Source organism: Cherax quadricarinatus, chromosome 78 (genome assembly GCF_038502225.1).
Source record: "Cherax quadricarinatus isolate ZL_2023a chromosome 78, ASM3850222v1, whole genome shotgun sequence".
Taxonomy (NCBI): Eukaryota; Metazoa; Arthropoda; class Malacostraca; order Decapoda; family Parastacidae; genus Cherax; species Cherax quadricarinatus.
Genome location: NC_091369.1, coordinates 17,268,708 through 17,279,409, shown reverse-complemented (window position 1 = coordinate 17,279,409; position 10,702 = coordinate 17,268,708). Strand labels below are relative to the sequence as shown.

The following is a 10,702-nucleotide window of genomic DNA, read 5'->3' as shown; positions in this document are numbered from 1 at the left end:
TCTTTCCTCTTTCTCCTTTGGGTTGTCTTTCTTCTGCCTTGGGTATTTGTTCCTTCATTATTCCCCCCCCTTCTGTGTTCTTGCTTCTACCCTCTGTGGGCCCCTAGCTCCCTCGCTGTGCTCCTCTTTCTTAGTATTTGACTGGCTTCACCTCCACCATACTGCTTCCCTCACTACTACTTTCTACCTCCACTACTACCACTACCACCTTCTGGCCTATTTACTCCATCCTTCTGCTTGTTGTAAGATAAGATAAGATAAGATAAGATTTCGTTCGGATTTTTAACCCCGGAGGGTTAGCCACCCAGGATAACCCAAGAAAGTCAGTGCGTCATCGAGGACTGTCTAACTTATTTCCATTGGGGTCCTTAATCTTGTCCCCCAGGATGCGACCCACACCAGTCGACTAACACCCAGGTACCTATTTGCTGCTAGGTGAACAGGACAACAGGTGTAAGGAAACGTGTCGAAATGTTTCCACCCGCCGGGAATCGAACCCGGGCCCTCCGAGTGTGAAGCGGGAGCTTTAGCCACCAGGCCACCGGGCTTTAGAATCCCAGGTTAATGTGTTGAAGAAGGAGATTCTACTTCTTCAGGAGGAAAATAGGAAGCTGAAGCTTCGCATAGATGAGTTTGGGAGCGAGTGTGAGAAGGATTTAGCTGGTAAGGTAGGAATGGTCACCAGCAGTGATAGTGGCAGCCGCTTTGAGTGGCAAGTGGTTCACAGTTCAGGAAGAAGGAAGATGAGGAGAGTTACTAGAGAAGATGTGAAGGTAGGAAATCGATTCTCTGTTCTCCAAGACAAGTGTACTTCAGTGGTTAGTGAGGTTGAAGGTACCACTGATTCCCCTGCTAATCAAGGTAAGAATATTTTAATAGTAGGCGATTATCAGGTAAGATATTTGGACCGTGCATTCTGTAACAGAGACAGAAAGATCAGACAGAGTGTGTTTCTTCCTGGAGCTGGTGTTGGCGACATAGTCAGCAGGTTGGATAATATTATGGCAGGTAATGGGAACAAGCCCATTATCTGTCTAAGTGCTGGGGGTAATGACATTGGGAAGGGCAGGAGAGAGGAGCTGTTGGATAAGTACAGGTCAGCCATAGAAGTAGTTAGGTCTAAGGGAGGGATCCCAGTCATATGTAGCATCTTGCCTAGTAAGGGAGTGGGCAATGAATGGATGTCTAGGGCAATTGGTATAAATCGTTGGCTAGACAGGCACTGCAAGGAAATTGCAACCCCAATTCATTGATAACTGGGACCTTTTCTTTGGCAAACGTGATATGTATGCAAGGGATGGGGTTCATCTCTCTGGGGATGGAGTGGTTGCATTAGCCAATTCAGTTGAGAGTGTAATTGATGACTTGTCTAGGAATTTAAACTGATAGATTATAGAGGTATGGGTGTTTGTGGGAAACAATCAGGCTGCAGCATTAGGGTTAAAAACAGCAGTTATTACCGGGATACCTCAGGAATATGTTTAAAAGACAATATTCAAAATAAAGTTGCTAGTAATGGCAAATCAATTGATCAACAAACAAAGAGTGATAGTAGACGACAACGAGTGACTAGCTCCCTTAAGGTTTACTATACAAATAGTAGGAGTCTAAGAAATAAGATAGATGAGCTAAGATTACTTGCAAGTGTAGGTAATATAGATATTATTGGTATACCTGAGACCTGGTTCAACCTGAAAGATAGAGAAATGCCTTCTGAATGCAACATACAGGGTTATAAACTATTCCACACTAATAGGGTCAACAGTAAGGGTGGTGGTGTGGCGATGTATGTCAGAGAAAATTTAAATTGTTGTCTTAGACATGATATGAAATTAGAAACATCGAACACAGAATCGGTTTGGCTTCAGTTTCTCGAGGGACGTGACAAATTAATTTTGGGTGTGATTTATAGGCCCCCAAACCTTGATAGGAAGTGTAGTAAGCTGTTATGGGACGAAATTCATAAGGCATCTAGATATGAAAATGTTGTGATAATGGGAGATTTTAACTTTAGACAAATTGATTGGAACAATATGACAGGAAATCTTGAGTCTAGTGACTTTCTTGATACGGTTCAGGATTGCTTTTTAGAACAGGTTGTGACAGAACCAACGAGAGGAAACAATCTGCTTGACTTCGTTCTTGCCAACAAAGATTCACTAATTAATAATCTTGAGGTTAATGATGAGCTTGGAGAAAGTGATCACAAATCACTTAGTTTCAATATATCATGGAATTACCCAGATAACTACAATCAAATCTCTGTCCCAGATTTTCGCTTGGTCAACTTCATGGGACTGAAAAATTACTTGGGTGGGCTAAATTGGGATGTCCTAACTATGGGTCAGGTAGGTGATCTTGGTTGCCAATATGACGTTTTTCAGAGCATAGTTCTAGCTGCCAAGACAACTTTTGTTCCGAGTAGGGAAATTAGATCTAACAAAAATGATCCCAAATGGATGAACAATAGATTAAAACATCTCATTGGTCAAAAGAGAGGCATATATAGGCGTTTCAAAAGAGGGGATGGGCAGTTAAGAAATCAATATATTCAATTAAAGAGAGAAATAAAGAAAGGAATAAGAAAAGCAAAAAGAGATTATGAGGCTACGGTCGCAAGGGCAAGGGATTAAATGACTAAACCAAAAGGGTTCTTTCAGGTATACAGAAGTAAGATTAGGGACAAGATTGGCCTGCTTAAGAGTAACTCTGGTCACATCACTGACATTGATAAGGATATGTGTGAAATTCTAAATACCTTCTTCCTCTCAGTTTTCACTCAGGAAAATACTAGCGATATTCCTGAAATAATAGATTACGTAGAACAGGATGATAATAAACTATGTACGATTGCGGTAACTAGTGACATGGTCCTCTGACAAATAGAGAAACTAAAACCTAACAAATCCCCAGGTCCTAATGAACTGTTTGCAAGGGTGTTAAAGGAATGTAAAGGGGAACTTAGCATACCTTTGGCTAATCTTTTTAACATATCACTACAAACTGGCATAGTGCCTGATAAGTGGAAAATGGCAAATGTAATACCTATTTACAAGGCAGGTGACAGTTCCTTGGCTTCGAACTATAGACCATATGTAAAGTAAAAGGACACAAGTGCAACTAATGTGACATTTATTGTGGCAACGTTTCGCTCTCCAGGAGCTTTATCAAGCCATTACAAACAATACATGGACACAGAGGGTATATAAAGGCTCAGAGTGAGGTGAATACTAGTGAGGTACCATTTTGATGTTCACTAGTGGTAGTAGTAGTAGTAGTAGTAGTGGTAGTGACAAAAGTAATACAATATGGTAAAGCAATTAATTCGTACATGAGTAAAAGGATATAAAAGCTATTACTTGGGTAACATAAAAATAGGTTGGACAAATATAAACTGGAATGAGGCAGCTTGTTTCAGTGTTCACTTTCTGTGCTTTGTGTAGTATAACAGGAGAGACTATGTGATGGCAGGGTTTACTGTTTTCAGGAGGATTCTTGCTAAGACTTCGGAGATGGTGAAGCTGCCGTTGTTTTGTTTAATTGTATTCGAAACAGCGATCAGTGCTGATTCGAGGCACTTGCGTCTGCGGAAATTAGTTTCTTTGATCACTAATTGGGCGTCTCTGAATTTCATGAGATGACTGGAGGAATTTCGGTGTTGTACACAGGCGTTGTTCAGGTTATCGTTCCTACATGCGTAAATGTGTTCATTGAGGCGGGTGTCGAGGTTTCTGGCTGTTTCACCTACGTAAATCTTGTCGCAGCCTCCACAGGGTATAGTGTAAACTCCTGCATTGACTGGTTCGTGGTGCTTGGATTTTGTCCTGGTTATATCCTTTATTGAAATGCTAGAAGCGATGGCGACTCTGGTGTTAGCTTGTGAAAGTGCTTTTGAGACGTTCAGTGCAACCTGACTGTTGGGAAGAATTATAACTTTGCTGGGAGTGGTGTTGATGCGTGGAGAATTTATGATCTGAAGAGCTCTTTTCTTGCAGTCTTTGATGAAAAAAGGAGGAAAATGTAACTCTGAATGTTTGGTGAATGTATGTACACTCCTCGTCAAGAAACTCAGGACTACAAATTCGGTATGCTCTTAGGAAAAACCCGATGATGATGCCTCTTTTGGTCTTGGTATCTTGACTGGAATAGAAGTGTGTGAGATCATTTTTATTGGTGGGTTTCCGATAAACTTGAAATCTTAGGTTGTTGTCTACTTTGTGAATGAGGACGTCGAGGAAAGGTAGCTTGTCATTGGACTCTTCTTCTAGTGTAAACTGGATCGCCGGTTCAACTGCGTTAAGCCTTGCCTGATGATCCCGTACATCAAAACGTTTCGAATTTATTACGAGGACATCGTCCACGTAACGTAACCAAGTGACGCTTGAAGGGATGATGTTGGCGAAGTGTTCGGACTCTAGGTGTTCCATGTATAAGTTGGCTAGGACGGCACTGATGGGGGACCCCATTCCCATGCCGTAGGTTTGTTTGTAGAGCTTGTTATTGAAAGAAAAACAGTTGAAATTAATACAGAGTTCAATTAAGTCAACAAAATCTCCGGGAGGTAGAGGAAGATTAAGGTCATGATTGACTTTACGTCGTAGAACCTCGATGGCTTTTTTGGTAGGTACTTTTGTGAAGAGGGAAGTCACATCCAAACTGCTTAGTTTCTTGTTACGGATGGAGAGGTTACGGATGTGGTTGAGAAGGTCACCTGAGTGTTTAAGATGAGCGGGGCTGATGGTCCCCAGAAGGCAGGAAAGATGTTTGGCAAGAACTCCGGCTAGTTTGTGTGGAGCACTGCCTATTCCTGACGTGATTGGTCTGAGAGGAATATTGTGTTTATGGGTCTTGGGTAAACCATACATGTGTGCTGGTTTAGGGTTGCTTGGTAACAAGTACAGAAGTTTCTTCCCTTCTCTAGTGCGTTTGAGTATTTGTCTGGTTTTGTATAGAAAATCTTTGGTGAGCGTCTCCCACTGTTGAGTGCTGATGGGTTCGTATGTAGATTGATCATTCAAAAGGTCCATCATTTTAGTGTTGTAGTCACTGGTGTTGAGGATGACGACTCCACCTCCTTTGTCGGCGGTGGTGACGATAATGTTGGGGTCGTCGGCGAGGTTCTTAAGGGCAGTGATGTATCGTCTAGGAAGATTAGAAGTAGAAGGTTCACATAAAGCTGCAGTGAGAAGGCCCTGTATATAACCCTTCTGGAAGTTGCTGTCACTGTGTCTATGGTTCCTGGTAACTAGATTAAGTTGATAGTTAGGTTTGCGTATGTTGGTGGTAAATTTGAGTCCCAGACTCAGTGCTTGTTTTTCGTAGTCGGTTAAGGTGCGTGACGATAAGTTGTTTATCAGGGATTCATGAGCATATTCTCAGCACAGTCACCACAGCTAACCTCCAACAGAAGATCAAACTCAATCGCAAACTTCAGTACCTCTACTCTAACAGTCGATGGAAGGAAATGGGACGTGAATCCCAATATAGATACACTCACACACAAAACACAAAATGAGGTTGACAGGATAGCCATCTGGGAACAAAAATGGAGGATCAAAACCAATGCAGCAAAATCCAGCATTACGTATTTTAACTACAGGAAACGTGATCCTCCATTACCTGTCGAACTCAGAACAGCTGACACCCGCACTTACTTCCCTATCACACAATCTGTCACTGTCCTTGGCGTTAATCTTGACTACCTTCTTCGTTTACACGGACACATTCACTCAAGGCATGCAATAGCTAGTAAGGCCCTTGCGGGCCTCTACAAGCTGAAACATGCCTCTCAACGCACCAAACTACACCTCTACAAATCCCTAATACGTCCTCTGATAACTTACTCTCCTCTAGTCCTCTCCCTTGCAGCAAAAACAAACTTACTTAAACTGCAGCGTGTCCAGAACAAGGCGCTGCGCTGGGTGCTTGATGTCAGATGGGAGGACTTCGCCACAAGCGAGTCTCTCCATGCCCAGTTAGACGTCCCTGCGCTGAATCTGTACTGGAAGAGGCTCAGTGACAGACAGATAGACAAACTTGAGACACGACATGACTACTGGACCTCTCTCCTTGGCGAAGACATTCGCAGACCCACAAACCAACACAACCTTTTCTACTCCTTGCATGATCCTGCTCCTAACCCTACTTACAAATAACCTTGGATCCGCTGACAGGTACCTTCTAAGACAGGTACCATTCTCTGACCCACGTTCGCCTTAGCTTTTTTGGGTTAAGACATGACTCAGTTCTGCACTCCTTTCTAGCTCTAAACGTCGCAAGTCCCTTACTCCCAACTCACCCCACCGGAGTCCCAACAGAAGAACCGGAATTTCTCTTTTCAATATCTGTCCCACGATCGCCTTTGCTGCTGGGTTAAGCCCTGGCTCTATTTCTACGACTAAGAACACTCCTCTCCAGCACTATTCTTCGTCTGTCCCGTCTTCCCCGCTCATCCCATTTGGGATCTTACCTGAACTTTCGTTCGTTCGTTCCTACTTCATCTCCATATTGTTTCATACTATGGAACAATGCTCTTCTCCAGACTGAGGGACTGTCCACCTCAAAACTTTAAGGGTGATGGACTGATTACATCGTCTTCAAGTATCTTCTGCTTCTATCAACTTTTCTGTACTTGACTGAAGAAGCCTACTGTGTAGGCGAAACGTTTCATAATAAAGATACCTAACTGTTGCATATGTGTCTTACCTAACAACCTGTCGGTATTTTATACCATTTTAATGTTCAATCTGTCAGACACTGCAACACAAGGGTATCTTGGTACAGACCTGCAATCAACTTCGACAACTTCCACTAGTGAGAGCGGCTGGATTTGAGAGGGACCTGACCTCTCAACATCTGAGTTCTTACCTCTCCTAGTGGCCTACGTCTCACCTCTTGGCGCTATAAAAAGCTCCAACCTGTCACTTCATCTCCATATTGTTTCATACTATGGAACAATGCTCTTCTCCAGACTGAGGGACTGTCCACCTCAAAACTTTAAGGGTGATGGACTGATTACATCGTCTTCAAGTATCTTCTGCTTCTATCAACTTTTCTGTACTTGACTGAAGAAGCCTACTGTGTAGGCGAAACGTTTCATAATAAAGATACCTAACTGTTGTTGCATATGTGTCTTACCTAACAACCTGTCGGTATTTTATACCATTTTAATGTTCAATCTGTCAGACACTGCAACACAAGGGTATCTTGGTACAGACCTGCAATCAACTTCGACAACTTCCACTAGTGAGAGCGGCTGGATTTGAGAGGGACCTGACCTCTCAACATCTGAGTTCTTACCTCTCCTAGTGGCCTACGTCTCACCTCTTGGCGCTATAAAAAGCTCCATCCTGTCACTTCATCTCCATATTGTTTCATACTATGGAACAATGCTCTTCTCCAGACTGAGGGACTGACCACCTCAAAACTTTAAGGGTGATGGACTGATTACATCGTCTTCAAGTATCTTCTGCTTCTATCAACTTTTCTGTACTTGACTGAAGAAGCCTACTGTGTAGGCGAAACGTTTCATAATAAAGATACCTAACTGTTGCATATGTGTCTTACCTAACAACCTGTCGGTATTTTATACCATTTTAATGTTCAATCTGTCAGACACTGCAACACAAGGGTATCTTGGTACAGACCTGCAATCAACTTCGACAACTTCCACTAGTGAGAGCGGCTGGATTTGAGAGGGACCTGACCTCTCAGCATCTGAGTTCTTACCTCTCCTAGTGGCCTACGTCTCACCTCTTGGCGCTATAAAAAGCTCCAACCTGTCACTTCATCTCCATATTGTTTCATACTATGGAACAATGCTCTTCTCCAGACTGAGGGACTGTCCACCTCAAAACTTTAAGGGTGATGGACTGATTACATCGTCTTCAAGTATCTTCTGCTTCTATCAACTTTTCTGTACTTGACTGAAGAAGCCTACTGTGTAGGCGAAACGTTTCATAATAAAGATACCTAACTGTTGCATATGTGTCTTACCTAACAATCAACTGGTTGCTCCCTCGGCACTGTAAGACCGTAGCTCGGACATGTTTCCTGAAACCTATTATCTTGCTCCAGTTAAATTAGCTAATTCAAAAAGGCACTTAAGCAAACACTAGCATATATTTTTAGAAAAAATTTCGGTTCTGGGACCTTGATCTGCTTTAACTGGTTATAAGTGATCAAGGTCCCGGGACCGAAACGCTTTCTAATAAATACGTCCCAGTAATCGCTTAGGTCTGTTTTAAACCAGTTTGTCGATATCAATTATCAAAGTTATTCCAGGTACCTGACTGTTAGACGACATGTGTGAGTCGTATCCTGGGAGACAGTACTGAAGAACCATTGGAAATATACCAGACAGTGGCTTTATCAAATTTACCTAAGTTTACCTAAGGTACTAACTCTACGGGTTAATAATCCAAAAAATGTCTTCGTTTACGAAACAAACCCCAGCTGTCATGACAGCTGTCATGTGCAGCTGGTGTGCAGCCACTAAAGAACTTTGGTTATATATTTCCATAACACTGGAATGCTGTAGGAGTAATACTAATACATGTACTTCACTTATCTACTTCTTGGTATTATAACATTATTATATTCCCACAAATAAATAGGAACTTTTAACATTCCTTACATTTTTTGTCCAATGAATTCACATGTTTCCGTAGTGTAGTGGTTATCACGTGCGCTTCACACGCGCAAGGTTCCCGGTTCGATCCCGGGCGGAAACATTGTTTATATTCAAGGTTCTGTGAGTTTTGTGATAAAACAGTTCCATCCTCTCTTTGTGGTAGTTGTATTAAGTTGGTCGTAATGTAATAAGATGCACATTATGTGACTTTGTAAATGGTCCAAGTCGGACCGATATTTTCAATCTCATTCTGTTCCTTAGGCATCAAACTTACTTATCGACAAACTAACACCCTTCGCAGTAATCTGTTGCGTACCTCTCCTCCTGCTACTGAGGTTTCCGGAGTCTACTCAGTTTTCTGTTCCTCTTTTCCTCTCCAGTGTTTTGGAGAAACTAACCTCTCTCTTTCTGACAGAATTAAAGAACACAAAAAAAAAATGTTTTAGACTTAACGACACAATTAGTGCTCTTTTTCTGTAAAGTTAATATGTCAGTCATTATATTAACTGGACCTAGGCCCAAACTGTCTATCCTCCTCTTCACAGACGCCGACCTATTTAAGTATCCTCTATACACAACTTTTCCGATGTGAATATTGGTCCTGGCTTGTCTCTGTAGATGTCTTTCTTTTTTATTGTATCTAAAAATGCATCAAAATTCACAACATTCGTCACTTGATCTTATCTTCATTTCCTCTTCTCCTAACCTCCTCTTTATTATATTTTCTTTGCCTTTCGTGTCTGCCTAAGTGAGTTCTGTCCTTAGAGATTTTTTCCACAGAATTTTTTGTCCCATTATCTTGGGCCATTAGGTCTCCTAAAGTGCTTCTTTTTTTTCTTTCGACCTTAGACTACCTCTATTACTACAATTAGTACTATTAACTGCCTAGACTTCACTCTGTCTCTCTTGTGTCATTATCATTACTCATTTCTTATGACACTATTGAATTAACTACTACTACTTTCACTATTGAACTACTATTACTGCTACTGTCACTACTACCACTACTGCCATTAATACCTCTATCACTACATCCATTCTTCTATTCTCGTTCTCCCGGTCCCGCTCCCCTCTCATGTACTGAAGTCCTTCCCTTCACGCTTCTCTGTCACTAATCAATGGACTAAATAGGACCGGAACGTCGTCATAAGTTTCCTTCTCCTGTGCATTGTTCCAGTCACGGTATCGTTTGTGCCTTTTTATTCTTCTCAGGTGTTCCATACCCACATATCCTTAAATGCCTTAGTGTTCATCTATGCACAGAAAAAGCATCATTTTATTAGCGCAAGCAATGTTGTAAACACGACACCGTATTGTTTCCTGCGGTATGCATTCCTCAGTGTGCCTAGACCAACGCAATATAATTTAGTGTGATAGGTCACACCCTGACGTAACCAATAGCATACTGATTCCACAGTCCATTATGGCGTCAGTTGCATGAGTCGTTTGCGTATTCTGTACAAGGTAAAGCAGTTATAGTGCAACTAATGTGACTTTTCATTGTCGAAATATTTTAGTTTCCAGGAACTTTTTCAAGTTTTTACGGACTGACAAAGTTTTCCTTGGTTACCAACTCTCCGGTGTCCAGACAGCTTCTATACAGCCACTAAAACACTTTGGTTATATATTTCCTTAAGAGTTGAATAATATATGAGAAACACAAGTGTCATAATATTTACCTCACAATATTAACTTCACTTATCTACTTGTCCGTATTGTATAATATTATATTGCACATAGGAAGGCATGTTTCCGTAGTGTAGTGGTTATCACGTGCGCCTCACACGCGCAAGGTCCCCGGTTCGATCCCGGGCGGAAACATTGAAGACTTTTATGAATTATGATAAAACAACTCCATCCTCTCTTTGTGGCAGTTGTACCGAGTAGGTCATAATATAATAAGACGCACATTATGAGGAACAATAACGGAGTTCTTCTTTCAAGAAATCAGCCTTATCCCACCTTGGCAAGGTGGCCCAAAAGAAAAAAGTTTCTCCTTTTAAATATAGTAATATATACAGAAGGGGTTACTAGCCCCTTGCTCCCGGCATTTTAGTCGCCTCTACGGAG

The 10,702-nt window shown here is 41.8% G+C and overlaps 2 non-coding genes across 2 annotated transcripts; both read left to right on the top strand.

The window, feature by feature from the left end:
- Positions 1–8,659: 8,659 nt before the first annotated feature.
- TRNAV-CAC (transfer RNA valine (anticodon CAC)) lies at positions 8,660–8,732 on the top strand. Its single transcript has one exon. It is a non-coding gene; the product is annotated as a tRNA-Val (tRNA).
- A 1,648-nt stretch (positions 8,733–10,380) lies between these two features.
- TRNAV-CAC (transfer RNA valine (anticodon CAC)) lies at positions 10,381–10,453 on the top strand. Its single transcript has one exon. It is a non-coding gene; the product is annotated as a tRNA-Val (tRNA).
- The last annotated feature ends 249 nt before the right edge of the window (positions 10,454–10,702 follow it).